Below are 22859 nucleotides of genomic sequence, written 5' to 3'. Positions count from 1 at the left end.
CTTTTTATTTGTCCGTTGCTGAAAGAGAAGCTTAAAATCTGGGATTCTTTACATAAAGTTCTGTCCTGTAAAAGTACTAGATATCTGTTATAAAAGAAAAAGTGTTATGTATAGTTATAGGAATCCTGTAGGTGGACAATTTCAGAAATTCAATTTCTTCTTATGAAACCTGTGGAAGCACAGTGAGACTGATAGTCTAGTCACAAACACTGACAATTCCAAACTCAGGGAAAGGGCTCCCTCTGTCTCCCAGCTTATGAGGTTAGAAACAGGGGATATAAGTCAAAGAGCACTGGTAAAAAAAAAAAAAATTCCCACTGAGAGGAAAATTTTTCCAATGTTCACATTGATACTAGGAAAGGCTAGCTTAATAAAACACAAATTAGTGGCTCAGAAGCTCTGTATCAAAGGCTCTATGCATTGGAAAGATTAGAAAGCATGCACACCAAGTGGTATCACATTATCCATTCAGGTAAGGAACGTGGAAAAGGACAAGTTTTCAATAAGGATGAAAACCTGGGAAATTTACAGTAGATCTAGGAAGGAGTTATTGGAAAGACAGATGGAACATAACCACAAATAGAAGGATATTCCCCAGGGAGGAAAAGAAGGAGCACAGACAGTTGAAAACTGCTGTAAGTTAGCAGATAGCAGAGAAGTACCAAAAGGATAAATCCACATCAGCAGCAACAGATCTCTCTGTCAGTAACAAAGGAGAAACGGTTCCTTGAGAAAAGCCAATTTAGGCATCAGGAAGTGTCAGGAGCGTCAGGTGAGATCAAATTACCCAAAGGAGTTCGAAAATAAAGGTGAAGGGATGAGCGGGCTGGATGGTCCTCGTCACAGTAATAAGCGCTGTACTACCAGGAAAGAAATCCAAGTCCGTTTCTGTGCTACTTATTGCTTTCTTAGAACAAAAGGGGAATGGTGCAAAGGAAGAAGGGACTGCTGAAGCTCTGAAAAACAGAAATCAAGTCCTACATCTGGGGAAAATATAAATAATAATCAGCATTCTTCAAATTTTTAATCATTTCTGAGTGCTTCCATGTGGAAACATGATTGAAAGAAAAAGATTCCAGGGCCTAACCCTGCTCTGAAAAATTATGATGTCAGGGAACAATAGTATGTTCTTACAATTGTGTGAATTCATCTGTTCCGCTTAAGAGGTTTATTGTTTTAATTTTAGAAGAATACAAAAAAATAATTCATGTGATATCACAACTAGTGGCCTCAGAGATGATTGCAACACCACAAAAAGACTAATTCATGCTGTCCAAAAGTGGAAATTGAGTCATTGCTTTTGAAAACAAATTTTTTTTGCAAATATTGTTAATGCAATTTGCATTCCGACTTTTGTTTCAAAATTCAGTGTGATGCAATACAGAAGATGGGCCCAGTTTGCTCTGAGAGAACCAGACTGGGTGCTGGACATAACACAGATCACAGAGGATGAGGCTAACCAGCCCTGGAAGAAGGAAGATGATTTGTTCCAAGGCAGGATGTTTGCACTAACACTGCTGCAACTTCTCCACTATTTGCTCCAACTCAGTTAAAGCTATACAAGCTTGGGTATCTCTGAAAGAAAGGCCCCTTAAGTCAAGCTCAGGCATGAATTAAAGGCTAGCAAAGAACTAGTGTGCCCAAAGGAAATAATTTTCTATGAAGCTTTTCAAAGGAGGCAGCAAGAATATATGCACATTTGAATTTGCAGCTTAATTCCTTCATATGGTATGCAGGAAAGTTGCCATTTGGAAATCTTACACTGAAGGCTTTTTTTCCAGTTATTGCAGAAGAATGATAACAACCCCTTTTAAACCAATGGAGCTATATAGCTGAAGATAGTCCTATATTTTAGATATAATAATGTGTCTTATAGTTATATATGTATTTCCAGATTTATGTCAACTATAGTTAAAATAATTGATTCAACATGTTCTGTTTTAAGGCCCTCCTGTCTACAAATTCTACACTGCAGATTCCACTCCGTTACTTTAATAGACTCTGCAATACATCCTGTCTTCATCTCACTTGATTTCTGTCACAAGTTTGTGTAAACAACAAAAAACCCACAACAAACAGTTGCAGTCGTTTTCACTCATGGAATTAAAAGTGTTTAATACAAAACATATGGTTCATCAGCTTCAAACAACAAAAGCTCGATTTTATAACCAGAAATTACCATCAGTGTAGTTCCACCTCTATTCCACAATGAACATAAGTTTTCTCGTATGCAGTACTGTCATACAAAACACAGTTTCCAACTTACTGAAATAGGAAGTCAAAATTTCTCAGCAGTTTCAAAACCAGTGACATTAAAAGTTCAGGTGCTCTTGGTTTTTTTGTGCCTTTTTTTTTGTCCTGGATTTCTTGGGTCTGTCTAGCTTTGATTTTGGCTCCTGTTTTCTGAAGACAATTTTTGTATGGCAAACAAAATTCCTAGTGTTCTTTCTTCAAGACTGGAAAACAAGTTGTCTACCTCACCTTCTGTAAGATTGTTATAAATTATGAATTTGTGCTATAAAGTAAAAGGAAGAACTATCAAAAGACATCTGGGATGTGAACAATGATGATACTTACTTTACCTCAGATTTAAAATTGTACCTTTAAAATTCACAATTTGTTCTAAGAACAATATAAAATATTTAACGTGCACTTTGTGCTACCATGAGATCCAAAAAGAACAAGAGAACACTCTATCAGACACCATAACCCCCATTAATATTTTTTCCCCTGATTCTAAAGACACATTTTGTATCACTCAGTGGATGGAAAAACAGTGATGGAAAGTGCTGTCACTCTGCCAAAAGCACATACAGAAGAAGACAAGTGAGAGCAATTAAATTTCTGATCAGTATAATAACTTAACTGCAGATCTGGAGACTATAATCATCTGGAACGTTTGAGCGCTATAAAATATTGCAAGGACTGTGTTTCATAAGGTATCATACATGGCTTATCACTTGAAAGCACTTCACCTGGAGGTGTGTAGTGGCTTCCTATCACCTCCTATCACATATAAGAGATGCTATGTCTTTAACAGCAAAGACCACGAAAAAAATAGAAATGTTGCAAACCAGATAAAGAACTGTGTGTACATTCATTCAGAGCAATATCGATACAATTCCCAAACATGGGGTTGTCATCATTACAAGCTGCTTTTACCAGCATTATGCCTCTGCTGGCAAGACACATGATATATCAAAAGAAAAAGTAATCTGATTTTTTCCAACCACATATTGAGTGTGCTAGATCTTGGCCTCCATACTAGACATTGAATTTATAATTTATCATGATGTAGGTAAGGTAAAACGTCCCTTTGTTGTCACTATACAGTGTCACACTCCTAACTACTTGAAAATTCAGCATATTATTCAAGAACACCCACTTAAGGCCAGTCCTTGAGAATTAAAAAGGACCTTTTTACTGACAATACTCTATGCTACAGGTCTTTCTGCTTGCAAAACGGATAAGAAACTATTCCTTCAGCTGAGAGAGAAAAAGCACAGCCACTTACTGATGCATCAGGTGCAGCTGCTTTATCACAGCCATTCTGAGGCAAATAATTTGGGGTGACATTCATCTCGCTTCATTTTAGCAGTTTTAAAGTCAGGTGTATAATCTAATCTACTCGTTTAGTTCCACTTAAATGTCAGTGAAGAAAAAGAGGCCCCTCCAGCAGAGAAAGAGCCAGGCCCTCACTACATCCTAAAGCAGCTGGATGGATTGTCCTCCACTGGCAAAGGAGAGCTACTTCACCTGTTCAGGCACAACCTCTAAAACTAAAATACAGGTGACCTAGTTGAATCCAGCTATCAGAAGTGCATTTTTTGAAGGTACTTATACTCTATACTGTCATGGCTGGGTCTTGCTGTTTGATCTGAGAGGAACAAGGGAAATTAAGGGATCCACATTTGTTCTCAAAGCTGTCTCTGTGCACTGACTATCCACCAGCAAAACGAAGTGAATTTCTCTATCACTTTGCAGAGACACACTGACAAGAATAAGGCCACTGCAGACTCCATCAGTCTTTACACGTGAAAGCACTCTTATTACAAAGACAAACAGTACGCCTTAGAACTGCAATCACACATTGAGTATTTTACTCATACCACCACACAGATAAGCATGTGTGACATAACCTGACAGCCAAGCTGTGCAAATACCCCAAGCTTGTCGCAGTCCACTCAAGCAGGAGGTAAAATCCATATGCCAAAACCACCTCTTCAGAAGTGGAGTGTAGACTGAGCTCACAAGGAGCCTGTTAATGGAGCTCAGCAGTAGTAAGTGGATTGCAGCCGCTCAGCCACCTATCAGACTGCAGTAACCAAACTGCGTGGCATCACGTGGCCATACAGCCAGTGCCCTAACAGTTTTAAAGGACATCATCTCTGGATGATACAAACAGCAATGCTGCCACAGCAGGTAGACAGCTCATAATTTGAGCTTGAGAACTTCTGGGGTTTTTGTCAGAAAAGCTAACCAAGCATACAGTGGAGAAAGTGATGTCCCTTATTTTGATCTGTTACAGGAAGAAGCTTTAAATTAAATTAAATAGCATTTTTTGAAGCCTAGATACTTACTCCTTACAAAAACAATTTCTCCAAGATTGTGTGGGCAAAATTTCCACCACATTTTAGCAGAATTGTGATGTTTTTCTGTTATAACGTAGCTCACGTGGACTGCAATCCAAACTCCAGTGGAAGGCAGCATGTCACTACATTTTTCATCTTAATGTCGTGTGACAAACGTTCTTATCTTGGTTTCTGAATAACAATGCTTATTCCAAATTTTAAAAAAATTACTGTCACTACAATTTACATTTAACAATGTCTTTCCTGGCTAGCACTGGGGTAATACTGCAAGGAGAATTCACGAACATTAATTCGACTAAGAGCATACATTTGCTTTGACAGCATTTACCAGGGTCACTGCTTGCCTTGCATGAATATGTGTTCAATTTTTCTCTTCATGAAGTTGCCTGTAGGAAAGCTATACCTGGGCAAACAGATAGAAAGGTTTGTGAAGGAATGCTTCACATGGCCATGAAGTCTCTTCATGTCCTCCCTGCTTTCAAAAGATTCAGACGTCGCATCAGCAAATACAAACAATCCTACACGACAAGAATAAAGATTACTGAGTAGTTACACAAGCTTGTAGGAAAAAATAGAATAATAACCACTCTCATAAAGCACTTTTTAGCAATTTGTCTGAGAAGGCTTTAAAATAAAGTTCCAATCTGCTTTAGTTAAGCACAAATTATTGGACTTGGTATGGGAGAAATTAGATGAATTCCTACTATATCTGCATCATAAAAGAGATTAGAGTAGATGATCTAATAGTCCCTTCTGGCCTGAAACCCTATGAATAAAAAGAAAAGCTGCTGCACTATTCACATTTTCAGCAAATATAGCAAATAACCCATAGAAAATGGGTTATTTTCACCTTCGTCAAAAGCACAATAAAAGAGAACATTCAGATTTCTTGAGTCCCACTGTAAAAACTCTACTTATATAACCACCACTTTCCAAAGGTATAGTGAAGATCAAAAAAAAGCACTCACAAAAAGCATTTGCTGAGCAATTTTGAATAACGAATTAGTGAGGAAAAAACCTGTTTGTGGATAATTCATGAACAGAAAGGGGGATGACACTGATCAAAGAAATTATTCTCTGTAAATAGTTCATTCAACTCTGGCTTCAACACACATTACCAATTAGATAAAATAGAGCCCAATCCTCTAGCAGTTATTTAGGAAGTACAATGTGGCCACTTGAAAGCAAGTCCAGATTGCTTAAATCTTCTTTTTCTCTTCTGTTTTCTTCATTTTGCCAACATGTGACTTTTTGCTCTCTCTGAGTTAGAACATACTTGACTACCTACAATACCACTCCACATTTTTCAGCTTTTTTAACATATTTCCAAGTTAGTAAAACTTTATGTTTCTCCAACTACAGCTGCCCTCAGTTAAAATTTATCACGTTCTTCATTAATACTTGTATTGGAAATAGCTCTCACAAGATAAAAATCTTAATGCTATAGGTAAAACCATTCCAATTTCTAGCTTGACTTTCTGGTTGTTCTTGCCTAAAATTATGAGCTGTAGATTCAAATTCTATAAATTAGGCCTACCTTTTCTTCTCCAAAATTCAAGCATTTATTTTATTAATTAATGTTGGGTTTCACTTCATTATTTTGAGTCCAATAAATTCTAAATAATAATTTGTACTAGATTCATTTGTCTTCAAGTTAAAGACTGATTAATTCACAGCCAAGTGCTGCTCTTTGTCCCGAGTCCTATTATATATATTTTATAGCTCAGGTCTCTTCACAAACAAAATTCATCTGGTTTGCAGCCTACTTCTGTCAAAAAGCACAAGCCATTTCACTTGTTACCCCTTCTACACAGTTAAATGAGATGGCAACCATTGTAATCTATTCTTGTGGATGTCATCATGGAGGTCTTCACAGCCTTGGATAAGAGACAGTTCTGGATTGCCAGAAGAAAAACAACAACAACAAAAAAAACAACAAACAAATAAACAAGAACAAAACAAACAGTTTCAGTGTGCATTCATCCCACTAAAGCGAGTCCCACTGAAGTCCCAGTGAAGCTCTGCAAACTACTGAAAACTGTGTCAGGCTCTAGGACGAATTATGTCCAAGCTTAAGCACCAATGACCTCCACCAGAAAGTTTTTACAGCTGTACAGATCCCATATAATCTTCACAGGGTTCCCTGGAGATGCTTAAAGTTCCTTCAGCTTCAGGGACTGCCTTTATTCTTTAAGCTACTACTAAAAAATATGAAATACTGAAAAGTTAGCAAGTCAGAGATCTAGAAGATACTTTTCTCAGTTCTGGTCTGTCATTTTGACAACATTGATATTTTTGTACTTCATGGTGGAAGGCCAGCTTCTTGGTTATCCATACTACCTCCACAAAAAATCACAGCTGGCTGAGGCCCAGAAGCAGTCGTGGACAAAAAATTTTGTCCATACCACTATCCTGAGCCAGTAGATAGCAAGGACAGAATTAATTCAAGATAGTTGTCTATAAGAACTCCACTACAGGCAGCAAAAGCAAACCCAGTTGTCAGTGCTGTTAGTACATGGCAGGGTAACAGTTTCGGAATGCAACAGTACATGTACATGCTTGTATTTTTCCCAGAATACAACAAACATTTTTTAGCCAAAACTATGCAGTGTGTCAGCCTTATTAAAACATAAGCCTTACTAGCCTTATTAAAATACAAGGACTCTCTATACCCTTAGTTGTATCAAAATAATAATGATAAAAATAATAATAATAAAAAGAACAAAGAAGCAGTAGCTTGTAAAGACACTGGTTTCAGGTTATGCTGTAATCATCCATTTGGCAAGCTTACGTATCTCCTTGCTCTGTCACTGTGGAATGATAAGCACAATATTTCGTAGCTGAATAATTTTTACCATGAATTCTCTTAAACATTTTGTGGAATCATAGAAAGGCTTGTGTTGGAAGGGACCTTGAAGACCATTTGGTTCCAACTCCCTGTCATGGGCAAAGACATCTGTAACTAAACCAGGTTGCCCAACGCCCCATTTGACTTGCCATGGAACACTTCCAGGGATGGAGCATCCACAGCTTCTCACATTCTGCCAGCTAGGCTTCTCAATCTTGCTGGATACTTCCGAATTCACCTCCCTTCTTACACGCAGATATTTGCCGTCTTTCTTTCATTCCATTGCAGGTGAATGCCCATCTTTTTGAGGCGTCATTCTACATCATCATTGTACAATCAAACTGCTTGCACTCTTGGATGAAGATCTTCCTGGAGGATTATTATTCTGCATAAGAATGCTGCACTACTACAGGATGCATGATGTGATTTGGGCTAGTTATTCTGCATTAAAAATATTTTTTCTATGCCACATTCATTATTTAAAAAAAAAATGGATTCAGTGTATTATATTTTAAAATAAACCTAGATTTCTAGATTTCTAGATTTCTTCTACTGGTTAAATTTTAGTAAAAGTTCAAGTGCATACACACACACAAACAGAAATGTTTAAAAAAAACAAAGTAACAGAACTTGGAAAGTGATTCTTTCTTTTACTCTGCTTGGTAACAGAAAACTCCAGATTCTCCAGTGCTCCAGAGGGAACTGAAGATGATTACTGTATTAATTCTAAGACTGCTTTCTCTTATGCTACAACTTGTTGGGCTTGAAGAAATTATGAAAGTCATACACAAAAAAATAATAATAAAAATTAGGTTCCCACTATACTAGTAAATAAGTAGGTCAGCAGAAGGGAAGTGAGAAAGTGCAGTTGCTCTACTGTAGTAATAGCTACATCCAACTAAACAACAGCACAGATATCAGGTAGACAAGTGCAAGGACCTAACCACAGATTTTCCAGTCAAGATTTAAGAGCTAAAGCTTACAGTAGGTTGAACACCTCACTGCTGATCCATGAAATACTTTTAGCACATGAATAACTCAGAAATCAGTGCAACAATTCCCATGCTTAGCTCTTTCGTGGGTTTTACAGACAGTGACACAACTGAACAGTTTCCTGAACTGAACCCCAGCAGAGGATAAAGAGTGGAGGATAGCAGGGACAAGCTGCAGTGTGCAGGGGGGAATTCCACAGCATTCTTCCAAAGTACGAGGCATAGCATAACAGAATGAAAATGCTTGCAGGCTCAAGCGTGCTCATTCTCAGCACACAGAGTTGACTGTTATTTCGTCATACAAAATTAAACCTAAAAGGTTAGTGAGACTCAGTAGTTACAGGGTGACAATAAAGACGCCTGTGGTTAATGCAGTGGAGAAAGTAAGGGCAGTAAAGGAGTGAAGAATATGGGCAGAAAACAGGGCAACAATCAGGCAGAAGCGCAGCAAGCAAACATGAGATGACAAGGTTAGGCAACAGCAAAAGGAGACGGCTGTAATCAATTTGCACATAGATAAGGACACAGACAAGTGCCTTGATAGTGCAGGCTGAAAGGTCAGATCAGTGGATCTCAAAGCATATTACCAACTCATTAATTAAGCCAGCTTCATACCCCTGGGAGCTAGGGACTGTAACTTGATATTCATTGCAGACGTCACGACGCCATAGCACAGAGAGTTTGGGTGACTTTGCTCAAGGTCACCAAATTGGGAACAGAACACAGGCAGCCTAAGTCTTCCGATAGCTGCTCCAGCAACAGCCCATCTTCTCTGCTTCTGGGACATGGGAATTAATTTTGTGAATCAAATGTTACTTATGATCTTTCCGAGTTGCAAAATAAATAAATAAATAAAGAATATAAGCAGTATTTTAATGTTCAGCTCCAACAAGCATGAGACAAAACAGCATTTTTAAGCAGCTAATTCTCAGCAAAGAACACATTCCAGCTTTTCCCATATAAAGGGACAGAGTTGTGAGAAACAGTCGCTGGCGTCATTTTTAAGTGAGACAAATGCTAACTTAATTAAGAGGCAGATCCTGTAACATGTTCAGCACTCTCAAAGCCATTGATCTCAGAGGATCAAGCATTAGCACTTGAAGAAAAGCCTCTCATTTGTTCAATATGATCCTTAAATAGGACTTAATAAAATTAACAGCTTTTAGTTAACAAGCTTTCATCATTTCCCAAAGTATGGAACGAAGCAAACCTTCTGTTCTGTAAGAATGAGATAGTAACTAATTATGTAGCAACTTTTCCAATCAGATCATTTAGATCAACAGAGCCTTTAAAAGATACAGTCAAAGTCCTGATCAAAAACACACATATCCACTTATAGCTCAGACATGAAGAATGGTCATTTGCACACAGTGTACTACAAGGGCTGAAGTGGACTCACAAGTTTGCATTTATCCAAGAAATAAACCTGAAATGACAAATGCAAAATAAAATGGAATAATATATGAAATAACGAGCATGGAAATAATTCAGGTGAAATCATCCATTTTCTTCCAGGCTAATGTTGGTTAATAATTTAAATAAATAAATAAAATAAAATGACACCCTTATATGAAACTTTTAATCACAAAAACTAAATTCTCTTGCCAGGTCTTCTCTTTACTTTTCAGTTAATCGTGAAAGTTCCTGAAAGTTACATGGTACCGTGAAGAAGTCATCTGACATCTCTAGATAGGGCAACGGTTCCTGTCCTCAAGAACAGCTGGGCTGGGACTTTTCATTGGTTTTTGTTTGCTTGACAGGAGATGGAATATTTTTTGTAAGCATTACAGTTTACAACTCACCCAAATTATTATCATTTTTTTCTTAATTCTCATCCTTAACATCACAGTAATGCATATGATGTTTTATGTAAATAGCCCAAACACTGGGCTGGGTTTTTTTGGTTTTTTTTTAGTATTATTTTGCCTTTGCCCATCTCCAACCACATGGAATAGCAGCAAGGTCTTTTTGGGTAGCGATAGTTTTTAACATTTTTAAGCAGAAAACTCAGAAACAATTTATCTTCTTTACAATATACATAATTTTGAAGCAGTTAAAGGCTTTATTTCTCTCCTTTCCAGAAAAAAAAAAAAAGTGTGTTGATCAAAAACATTAAAATAAATCACGGACTTTGAATACATTTTCGAGGAAATCTTCAAAAAACAGCATTCAGATCTGGCCCCATTTCCAATCTTTCATGGTTTTAAAAAGATGAATTTATTTTTAAGGCGTCTGTGAAGCTGAAAGGCAGCATTGCTTTTGCTTGCAGGACTTAAAAAATGATTAGCACATCGAGTTCTGATGGCTAGACCTATGTAGAACAATATACTACGGAAGCTTGGCTACGGAAGAAGACTTCTCTCATATTGCACAGAACTACATAAATAGAATGAAACCACAAACTCGAAATCATGTAGAACTGTGTTTTGCAGGGCCAAGTGAACTGCTCGTATACAAGTAATCTTAACTGCTATGTTGTCATTCAGGAACTATTTTTTTTTAATTATTTTTTGCATGATACATTTGACAGTTTTCTGGCAGAATACATCAAATAGTTTAGAAAAGACATCAGGCAAATTCAGTAGTTTTCTAGTTGCATCAGTATTTCACTGACTGTGGGTCTTGGAAGCCATGACAGCATCCAGTAGATAAGCATATTCAAAGTAAAAAGTGAAAGAGGACAAAATATTTCCTATTTAGGGTTTTTTTTGGTCTGTAAAGCAGCACAGTGTAGTTTATCAAAACGTGAGAGGACTTTCAATCCATAAGTCTCAATATAAGTAAAAAAATTTTGTTATCTATATATGGTTATTTGGCAATACATAAAGTACTCATTCATAATCTAATTCTTCAAAAGCCAATTAAAAAACAATCTCAAAAAGAATTAAACAAATACCCAACATTTAAGCAAAGATTTTAAATCCCTTACTAAGTCAGGCTTTCTATAACATACTATAACATACTGTATCCAACATCAACAGATATTCTCTAGACTGGACATATACCTTATTTTTTTCCTATTCAAATACATAGTACAAAATTCAAAGAAAGCATTCCTCCCCAAATAATGCTGGAATACAGCCTGTCCCGAATTCTTTTTTTCTCTCAAAATCACAATTCAGACATTCTGCTCTTCTTCAACCTATCTAAATATATTAATCAATCTGTCAGATTTATTTCAGCACTTTTGCCAGAACACTTTTGATCTTAATTCTGGCTTGCAATATTTTTAAAGGTGTCCAATACAACATGCAGAGCTTTTTAAATCACTGCTGGTTTATAGTTTCGTACCTTTCATGGTGTTACAAACAACAGCCCATTAATCACTTCAATTGAGTTTGTATATATCATCCTCATATCTTTTCTCCAACTTATTTGCTAACAGTTTCAGCATTTATTAGCAAGGAGAACAAATATAAGTGATTTAAAGTGTCTGTGCACCAGGAGAGCTCAACCTTTCAGCTTGTGATTTTGCCCCAAAACAGGGAGAAAAAAATGATAGGGGATGAAAATCTATTGCCTCTTATCAGTGAGTCTGAAAATCAGGCCAAATAAACAGAGTTTTCAATGTAGGGGTGGGAACCCAGGTGCCCCTATCTTTCTGCTTTGGTTCTGAATCTTTGCCTGTTCCATGCCATCCCAGAAGAGGCACAGGCAAGAAGCATTACCTGGGAAGGTGCAGGAAGTAGGAGCCATGAACTCATTTCTCTCCTTGCCCAGCATAGAGACACCACAAGCACTGCTCCAAGTGGTGGAACATCCAAGTAGGAAAATTTGTTTTCAATAAAAAGAATGAAAAAAAAAATCTATTCAAATTAAATACAGCATGAAGAGCATTTTTTTTTAGTTTTCCTAAAAACTCTAAAAAGATCTAATTGCTCCTCACATGGAGGATTATTACAGTGGAGGTTGCAAAGCATCCATATCACCTACAGAGAACACAACACAGGGCAAAATTTTGCATCACTGGGTATCTCCCAATAGCCCCAATTGCTCTTCTTACTTTTATTATGAGAAAAAGACAAAAAAAAAAAAAAAAAAAAAAAAAAAAAAAAAGCGCTAAAATCTTCCATAAAATCAAAGACTAAATACCAAGCATCCAACATACCATAATCGTTCCTAAAAACCCTGACCCAAGACATCCACCAGAAACTATTTCCTAAGGTATCACATATGGCTAACTAAACGAGATAGCAGAAATCTACTACAGACTCCAAAAGACTTTATATTTGAACATTTTGAACAAGAGGGCAAGAGAGACAGGAGGAAGGAAGTGTCACACAAGCTCAGTGATACCAATGACATCAGGTTGTAATATGCTTACACCAAGCCAATTTCCTGTATTAGTTCTGACCTTAAAGAAAACTGACAACCCAGGAACTAAGATGCAAAAAAATGCCTGTGATGCAAGATTTTTCATTTTAAATTTCACCCATCTTTATTTTTTATTATTTACTCGCTTACAATATGCTTGTTGTTGTATCTGGACACACTACATTTATATTCAGCCTAACCTTTATTTTATGTTCTCACCCTTCATTTCAAATTGCATGCTGAATAAATCCTGAATTGTGTGAGAACTCTGAAAGAAGTACTATTCTTTATATATAAGAAATATAAGAAGTACTTGAAAGACTTTTTTTTTCCCTGAGAGATGCAAAGCATAAAGGTAAAAATACCAGCTTTCCTGCATGTTACCAAGAGAAGGAATTGATCTTTACTAATGCAGCAGTTAAGGGTAGTTCAGATCAGGCCACCAAGTCTCCAGAGATGCAGGTCCTGAATTGGAGGGACAACTGGTTCAGACAGAGTGAAAAATTAGTCATGCTTATGCTTCAGTAATTCCCAGTTTCATGCATACTTTGTTCAAGGTTTTGTGAGTGCTTTGTAGGGATAACAACATATTTGCCTTTATCCTTTTCCAGAGGCACACTACAGGCACCTCATTCCAACAGCTCTGCTGTGTTCAATTTGGCTGTGCTGCTCAAGACAAGTTACCCACTGAACTGTTTCCAGGAGCTGTTACCCAGAGTCTGGTACAAGCCTGTTGCTGCTTGTGGTCAACATGGAAACACAGAAGCCCTGGTAAGGACCAGCTGATGTACAGCCAGTGTACATGAAAGGGCCAGTATGGACATTTGACATTCTGGGAGATGTCAGTACCATTTACAGTCTCAGTTTGGCTCGTGCTTTTAGGTCAGCGATACTTTTGAATACATGGTGAAACACCAGTGAAATGAACACCAACAAACAAATGCTGGCACTGCACTAAGAGCTACCATCATGCTGTTAAGCCAAAGCTTATTTAAGCAAGCTGAGGGTTGTTAAGTGCAGCGTAAGTGGCTTCACAGTGAGGACTGCTCAAGTATCTAACAGTTAAAGCCCTTATCACTGCAGTTTCCCCGTTGTCATGACCCAGCTCATAAATAGCTCAGCTGTACATATATGGGGTTTAATCAAAACTCTATTCTACAAGTGGACACATCTCTGAGTATCTGGAGACAGATGTCTGAACCATGCTCCACCCTCATCCTCCTCCCAACCACGCCAATTTTACACTATCCATACATCTGGGTTCTTGCTGCTCCATCCTAAAAGATAATCTCAGAATTAACAAAATGCACTAATGCTCAGAAGCCTACAGTGAATCATAGACATCTCTCAATATAAGTACTAGAAATGCAGATCTTAATGTGGGCAAAGCAAATTTTATGACAGATAAGATTGTCTGTCGTTTGCTTAATGCACGCATGATTTTATTGGTCTATGCAGATGTCCTTACAGTCACACTCCCGTCTGCTCTGGAATTTGCTTTTCATATCTGTCTCCTTTTCTCCAATTTTTCCTTGCAAGAAGATGTTATGCCATAGAGGAAGTGCAATCAGTTTTAGCAGGAGTATTCAGACATGTGGCAGAACATACAGATTAAGACACAGATTCCATGAGATTGTTGTGGTCTCTTTAATCATTTTCTGAGCAACAGCAGTTGGCAACAGCTTGCCTAGTCTAAATCCTATAAAGCCTAGAAACGTATGGATAATTCTATGGTTAACTAGTGGATACGTATCAACTGTTTTGTCACCTGTACTAATATCTATACATTGATAGTTTACCAATGTGGCAAAACACTGACAAATTCAATGTGTTCACCCATGGAAAGGTATATTCTATCATAATGAATTATGAATTAAATTCAGTCGAATTTAAATTAGTCCATTCTGCCTATCTCATTAATTAACAATGAAGTACAGAATAAATTCTGTGGAATAGAAAAACATTCTAATAGAACATACACTGCATACAGAATACTTTTATACTTCAAGTCATGGAAGCCTGAGTTTTGCAAGTCTTCAATAATTCATTCAATGAGTGGAACTTTGTCTTTAATTCAAATAGAAATGTACTAAAATGTTTTAGGAGCAAGGGCTAGTATTGTCAAACCCAATGTAGATTTACTCATTTTTTGAATTACGATACCACTCAAAAGCCTCAGCCAACCATCTTACTACATTTTGTTAGGGACTATGCAAAGAAAAAAAAGGACACTTGACACAAATGTATATATGCGGGAGCTAGTACTTTCTCTGGAAGAGAGACAGTCACATTTCAGAGTACATACATTCAGCTGCTCAAGCTGGCTCCTAAGCATTCGTGCAACATGCTGAAATTCTGGCCTGAAACCAACAAAATCTTCAAAAAAAAAAAAAGACAGGAAGCACAACAAAAGCAGAATTGCATCCTTTTTTGATACTAATTCTACTTTTCCCTTCAAACATAGCTCCAGACTATCTTACAGGGGCACCTAGGGTCAGGAGATTAAGGTTGTTGAATTTTCTAAATCACAGAACATACCCTAGATTTAAGCCACGAGAAAGCACTAAAATGACATCTGCAGAGTCTACAGAAAGACTTCTTTGAACAACAAGTGCAACAATTGCCTCTTCAATAGACTGCTAGCCACATTAGTGAACAGGGGAAAAGAAAGACTTCATCCCCCAGCATTTAAAGGAACCTGACAAAGGCTGGATGATGGATAAAAGCCATGCCACAGACAGTTCAGATGTATCCCACCTCGCACGCTTCATTGTAACTGGGTTTAATGTACTTCAGAAACAGCAAATCTGGAATGGGCTCCAGAAGACAGACTGCAGTTTACTACAGAACACAGTCCGCAGTTACCGAGAGTGATCAGAAGAAAATATAGACCACATTTTTCTGCTTGTTTACATTCATCATGTCAATTCATTCCTGTTTTGCCAGAGCTGACCAGACTACGCCATTTTGTTTTTCCAACTCCGGAATCAGTTTCCCATCCTTTGTTCATTTTATTCCATAATGGCACTTGATTATTGTGTTATAATTCCAACCCAGAAAAAGATTTTTGAAGATATATAGATAACAAGAATGAAAAAGTGACATAGAAGTTTTTTCCAGTGGTATTTAAGGAAGGCAAAATTCCTAATTTATCTGGGATTAGGACGTATCTGTGTGATCCTCAAGAATGTGTTACATACCCAAACAAGTTTACGGCTGTCAAGACTTGCTCTGTACATGAAAATTCAAGAACAGCCACTTTACTAGCATAAGACACCAACATTAATTACCCCTGGGTTATTTTCAAGAGTCTGCAATCCTAACAGGAATCTATCTGGACCTTCAAACAGCTCTGTATTTTTAAAATTCTACCTCTTAGAGATTGAGGAATGGAAGGTTTGGTATTTTAGTTCGTACATTTAAAAATTACATGTATTTGGTGTTTACACGGCCCCGCTATAAACACTGTCTCAAAATTCTATTAATAACTTCCCCAGTTTGAGATTTTTAAAAGGCAATTATGAAAAAATATAGCACAATTAATTGAGATGTTATAAAACCCAATTGAAAATATTTTTCATTTGCTATTTTAGTTACTTTAGCCTCACATTTTAACTTGCTAAGAACTTCAGTCTTTGCCAAAATAAGTTATTTTAGTTGTAAATTTTGAAAAGTCAAAAGAAAGTACTAAGTAAAATATGATTAATCAAGCCAAAGTAGAAGTCCCTCTCTAAATAGCTACCTATACTAATATTTATAGAAATGCTGGTCAAACCGCAAACACAAGCCTCGTAATTTAGTCTCTTTACTTTAGTAAATTGATATGCAGACAGAGAGAGACCTGGTATAATAGCAACACACACACACGCAGACTTGGAAATAAATTATATAGGGACTTTAATTACTTATTTAATGGTTTATATGATATTAGTAGTAGTAATAATAATAATAATAAAGGAAGGAAAGAAAGAGAGGAAGAAAGAAAAAGATTTATTGGATCCAAACTTTGATGAAGAAAGTAGCCGTAATGAAGAGCAATAAGTGCAATAACTTAAAACTTGTAGTCCTAATGCTGCACATCTGCTGGCCCCATGCTGAACTCCTTTGGGGAGGAGATAACAAGGATACACATGATCTTGAACAATGATACTCCCAGGGAGCCAAATATCTTTACTTAAAGGATTTTAAACTCATACCCAACATCAATAAATAGCAAGATTCTTCAAAAAGCCTGTACAATTGTCAGAAATGCAGTTTTGTGGAACTGCCAGGATGTATTCTTCGAAAGGACTGAGATCCAAGTTTATGCTTCTAATCCTTCTCCTCTTTGCATCAGTTCTGTGTTATCTGGGGCTTCTCAGTTCCTCTAAAAATTAGTTCATTTAGAATTCAGTGCCTACACATGAATTTAGAAGTCCAACATTAGCCCCACAGATGTGGACATTCTGGCTAGCATCCCAATAAATGTCCTTTGAATTCTCCTTTGTGCTTGACGTAACATATTGCAGGGAATCCATTTCAAATCAATTGGTGTAAAATATTCAGTGCAGAGGCCAACTCTTAACACATGTTACTCAGTCTGTTCTTTCTCGTACAGATTCCAAGCTCACTCTGAGGTCAAAATAAGGATTGCTGACATAACCTGGATCCCCAGGTGTGGGGAGACACTGGATGAATCCTCATTTCACATAGCTAAGAAACAGATAGATTGCAGTGGCCTCAGACCCAGACATAAACTTTGCAAAGTCCAGCAGCAGAAAGCCCACACCTCTGTGGTATTTTCAAGACAACAATAGGCTCAAGAATCTCAATATTTCCTATTTTAGCAATAGAGAATACAGTTGACTTTCATAGAATCAGAATCATTGAAATGTTCAGGTTGGAAAAGACCTCAAAGATCAAGTCCAACCCCAACCTAACCATACTACCCTTAACTCTAACAACCCGACACTAAATCACGTCCCTGAGCACCACACTGAAACTGATTTTAAACACATCCAGGGATGGTGACTCAACCACCTCCCTGGGGAGCCTATTCCAGTGCTTAACAGCCCTTTATGTAAAGGTTTTCCTGATATCCAACCTAAGCTTACCCTGGCACAAGTTGAGGCCATTTCCCCTTGTGCTGTCATCTGTCACCAGTGAGAACAGACCAGCCCCAGTAAGCACCTTTCAGGTATTTGAGGTATTTGAAGAGAGCAAGTTGTAGCTTTGTAGCTACAATTATAGTTGCTCTGTAACAGTACTCCGTTGGCAACCATCAACCTAAAGGAATGAAGGGATGATGTTAAAGAGCATCTTCACACATCAAGGCTAATGCTAGTAGTTTCAAACTCCACACCTCATCCATCAGTCTTGTTTGATATAACTGCTGTCATTTGCTTCCAAATCCCTTCAACTCTACAAAAGTAGTCAGCAGCACTTCTAGCCTTGGTAATTCATGAATACAACTCTATATTACTGACAGCAGCCAATAATACTATTCAATGGCAATACGTTGCCATGGTAAAGCAAGAGTATCCAAATATCTTATGCACAATAAACACATTAATATGCAGCTATTGCAGCTTTTACCTCCTAATCCTGATGGGAAAAAGCAAGACTGTTAAAAGCAATTATGCCTCATTCCAAAACAGTGACAGATATTTTAAAGAATAGGAATGCCAGAATAGTACCTGGGACTCCAGTAACATGTGGCATATATCTATATCTTTATATATGCACACTTTACTGAAACTGCTAAATCTCAGAGTTAAAATCCTTATTCTCTCTCATATGTATATAAACACACATATATAAGCACACACCAACACACATATACAAATAAACACACACAATATGTATAGTATCTAGTGTATATATATTCAGTATATAAAAATACAGTCCACCCTTTTTTAATCCCATGTAATTAACCAATAAATCAATAAATACTATCAATATGAGACACTGAATTTTTTAGTTGATTATTAAGCATTTTTTCATATTTCAGTGGTGGTGCATAACAAGGTCTTAGCAGGTAGTACAACACTTCATAAATTAAAAAAATAATTCAATGTTGAAATTCCATTCAAACCATATAATCAAGCAGAGGATTCTTTTACCTCCTCTGTGCCATTTTCTTTCTCTACTCAAAGCATGCATTAAAAAAAAATAAATCTGTTTCAAATGTTTTGTTCCTCAGATGGTTAAAAAAAAAAAAAAAAAAAAAAAGAACCACAGAACACAAACAGCACATACAGAAACAGCATTAAGGAAAAATATTAAATTCAGGCATTAATAGCAGCTGCTTCTACTTCAACTTGCAGTAATTCTTTTTACTCTGACATTCAAAGCCAGCAGTTTGCCCTATTGCACTGCCTCAATAACAAGACTCTTGCAAAGATAATTACATATACTTAATACATTACTTTAAACACCACTAATCTTTCCTTTATTTATCTGCCATGACTTGATTTTATTAGAACCTTTTATCCCACATTACTGTAACTGCAACTTTCTCTAACATAGTAAAACCTTCTCCTGAGAACTCTCAGTTTTACAACTTGTCAACAAACTGACTTATTCGGGGATAAGCATGGTTCAGAAAAAAAGTATGATTCAGAAGTACAGGGGGATTCTCTTACTCTACTCAAGAATCCATCTGAAATCAGACTGAACTACTCTGGAGCAAAGAACTGGCACTTCGTGTTTCACAGTGTTACTCTCTTATTCTTAAGAATTAGAGTAGGAGAGACCATCCAAAATAATTATTTGGTTTTCTATTCATATTCTTCACAGTTAGAGCCTTTTCAACATCTTTGTTTAATGACAACAACAACAAAAAAGTAATAATAAATTTAAAAAAATGATGGCGGAGGGAGAGTAAAAATAAAAATTAAGCATGACGTTTAATGTGATACGTCTTTCAAATTTAATACTATTGGGAAAGTATGAAATATGGCTTTTATAATACAATGCAAAGAAGGAATGCAAATAAAAACCACAGGTAGCTGAAAACAAGTGCCTCAGCAAAATAATGCGATGTCTCAAAATCATCTCTCTTTTGCCTTGTACAAAGAATTTTTTCATTTGACAATTTTTTTCTCCCTCTAACTGGTTGAAGTGTATTTTGTAAGCTTAGTTAAAAATCCTACCCCCATATTTAAATCCAAACATGAAGACCAGACCTGGAATACTTCAAAAGCTATTAATATCAATAATGGTAAGTTTTTTGAAAGTTTTCAAAGAAAATCTATACACCCTTAATTTTAGTTACAGTTATATATACGGAAGACATTTTAAAACCATATTAAAATGTTCTATTTACAGTATAACCTTTAGTATATTTTACCCAGGAGAACATCCTGATAAGCTGTACTTTTCTGATGACAGCAATAGTGGCTAAATAATCCTTTTATTTCCAAGTTTTTCTGGAAGTGAAAACTGACTGAAACAGTACATACATATATTAATTCCTCTCACCAGTTGTACAACCAGTTTTTCCAAATGCATTTACACCAAAAATCAACATGTTACTGACCAGTACTCAGTAATTGTTATTACTGTCAATATTGAAACTGAAATACTGAATATTGAAAAATACTTTAATTTTGGACTTAGACTGAATGACTTTCAATTATTCCAACTCCATGCCAACTCTTTTGTTCTCAAAAGATATATCAAGAGGGGGAAGGTACTAATAGTATTATTATAGAATAAAAACAAATTTGATTGATCTGAAAAAGTAAGACTTTTTGTACCTGTCTTCTAGAGATTCATTTTTAATATTTTATTCACACGTACCAAATTCTTAAACAACATGGGTGAAATATGTACAAGTGCTATGGTTTTTCAGATTTTTGCTGTGTCATTAACATTAGCTGTAAAACTTTGTTGGTGCTGGGTTGGTTTTTTTTTCCCCTTGAAAACTGATACTAGATCTGGCATTCTTAATCCACAGTATATCAATTCTGTATGTTAGACCTTGATCCCAGCAAGTATTAATAGAACACTGACATGAAGATAAGTAGCCTGAAAATTATATTTTCTTGTTTTGTTGAACTGGCAATGCAGCTGATCCTAAAAATTAAAAGAAAATTAGGATTCAATCAAGTTGAAGACTGTGATAAAGTGCCTCGTACATGGCGCTCAAGAACAAAAATGAGCACATTATGCACTCCAGTCTCCACACTCACCTCTTTTTTGTGTGAGACAACACAGGCTTTTGCAGCTGTTTGTATCAGTGCTTTAAGTTTAATCAAAATTGATGCATCCATATGGATAAAACACTGGCTGACTTTCAAGAACAAGACTAGATGTGTTGATGTTGCTTTTTTCTTAAAAACACCCTAGATTCCTTGATTCCTTTTTTCCAGAACAATGACTCCTCTCCCCCCCTGCTCCCCACCCCCCCCCCTCCCCCTAATTCTCCCCCCAGTCCCCTTCCTATAGGATTTTGGTGCTGGAGCCAATGTGTGTTGGCCTGGGAATTCCAAGCAGCTCGGTCCCCCACAGCTAAATGCAGCACCCAAGACCCAACCTGGGATATGGACAGCAACAGGGTCCCTCCGTGGCCCTAAGGTGACAGCCCTGGGAGCCCAGACATCCCTGATTCTGCTTAGTGCAGGCCTGTGGCCCTGGTGGACTCAAAAGTGGCACCCCCAGACTTCGAGATGGGGCTCCCAGCCTGCCCATGTCCTCAGGGCCCGACCAACTGGAAGACCAAATCTATTTAAGAACAGATCTGGGTTACCTGTGCTGGGAAACTAGGTTGCATATTGGCAAATTTCAGCAGCCCAAGATGGCTTTCCTGAAAGGACCCAGCCTGATCACACAGCTACAGAAGGGCTTTCTCCCTTCTCTAAAGCTGCAATTGAGCTGTGGAGGTGGAAGCTGCGAAGCACTTGCCAGGAACCGTGTCCATCATGCTGCAGCGTATTCAGCTCTCAGTTTCCCTGCTCAGCTCCCGTTCTCACTCAATTTGCTCCATCTGAGAAGGCATTTGTAAAAATGAACACTCATCAGGCCTTGCTGCCAAGGCTACCCAGACCATTCCTCCATCTACCAAATGTCTCTACACAATCCAGGAGGGGCTGAGAGTACAATGCTCAGCAGCCAGATTCTAGCCAGGTCTCTTCCCTGGAAGGCAGCACACAGACAAATGGAAACATGCTGCAGTGATTTTTGGGAACGCTGTCACGTCCTTCACATATGGTCAGCGTTTCCAAAATAGTTTATCTTAAAAAGTACCTGCTTTCACTGATTATTCCTCAAAAGGCCAGTCACTGAAATCAGAAGTCTTTTAAATCAGAAGACTTTTAAATGCCACCCAGATGTTTCTGCAGAAATTAGTTTTGAATACTTCCTGCCACCATTCACGTTGCTAATGGACTTCATTTTCTGCCATTAACTGCAGATAGATGATCATTTTTAATGGGAGAAAGATGAGCCGCCACTCATGGGCTGGAAAGTCCATTCGCAGACTGCTACAGAGAGGAGTGGTTGAAGAATTACAAAAAATGTGATATGGATCTGATATTTCACTGGCCTGTAACTCTATTATCATTCAAAAGCGCATAAAAAGTAGGATTTTTTAATGCTCTGCCATGTTTTTCTCGCTTTATCACAAGAAACATCTGTTTTATTTACGTGGCTGAATTGGCTGCGGTCTCAAATTTTCATGCAATTTTGTTGTTGTATTTTAATGAAAATTACCTTTTTCATTTCCCTTTCAAGACTCTAGCGTTCCTCTGAGATTGCCAATAACAAATGTCTCCTGCAGTGACAAGAAAATGAACTGGAGTGCTTGGGAACCACACTTGCAGGTATTACAACATTTCAAAATTATATTTGCTCTAAATCAGAACAGATGCACAAAGTTTAGATGTTACCTGAAACAAAAATACTCTTAAAAATCTGCTATAAGCCCATTATTTCACATTTTACATTCTGTGTCATTACAGTAAACTTTAAAGAATGTTGCTGTATAAAAATTTAACACACGAAATAGTGAATTTATGAACAGAGAGTATTTAGTCATTAATATTTACTGATCATCTGCACAGCTTTCTCCTAATACTACCATATAAAACAGCAATCATCAGAATGTTAACACCCGGCCATAAAAATTAGAAT

General features: G+C 37.2%; 1 long non-coding RNA gene across 1 annotated transcript in view; it reads right to left on the bottom strand.

The window, feature by feature from the left end:
* The window catches only part of LOC128091459 (uncharacterized), a 597131-nt gene that overhangs the window by 483807 nt on the left and 90465 nt on the right, over positions 1–22859 (bottom strand). The gene's annotated exons all lie outside the window — the stretch shown is intronic.

Source organism: Tympanuchus pallidicinctus, unplaced genomic scaffold, assembly GCF_026119805.1.
Source record: "Tympanuchus pallidicinctus isolate F22 unplaced genomic scaffold, pur_lepc_1.0 scaffold10, whole genome shotgun sequence".
NCBI lineage: Eukaryota > Metazoa > Chordata > Aves > Galliformes > Phasianidae > Tympanuchus > Tympanuchus pallidicinctus.
The sequence above is the reverse complement of the archived record's forward strand: the minus strand, read 5'-3'. Positions and strand labels throughout refer to the sequence as shown.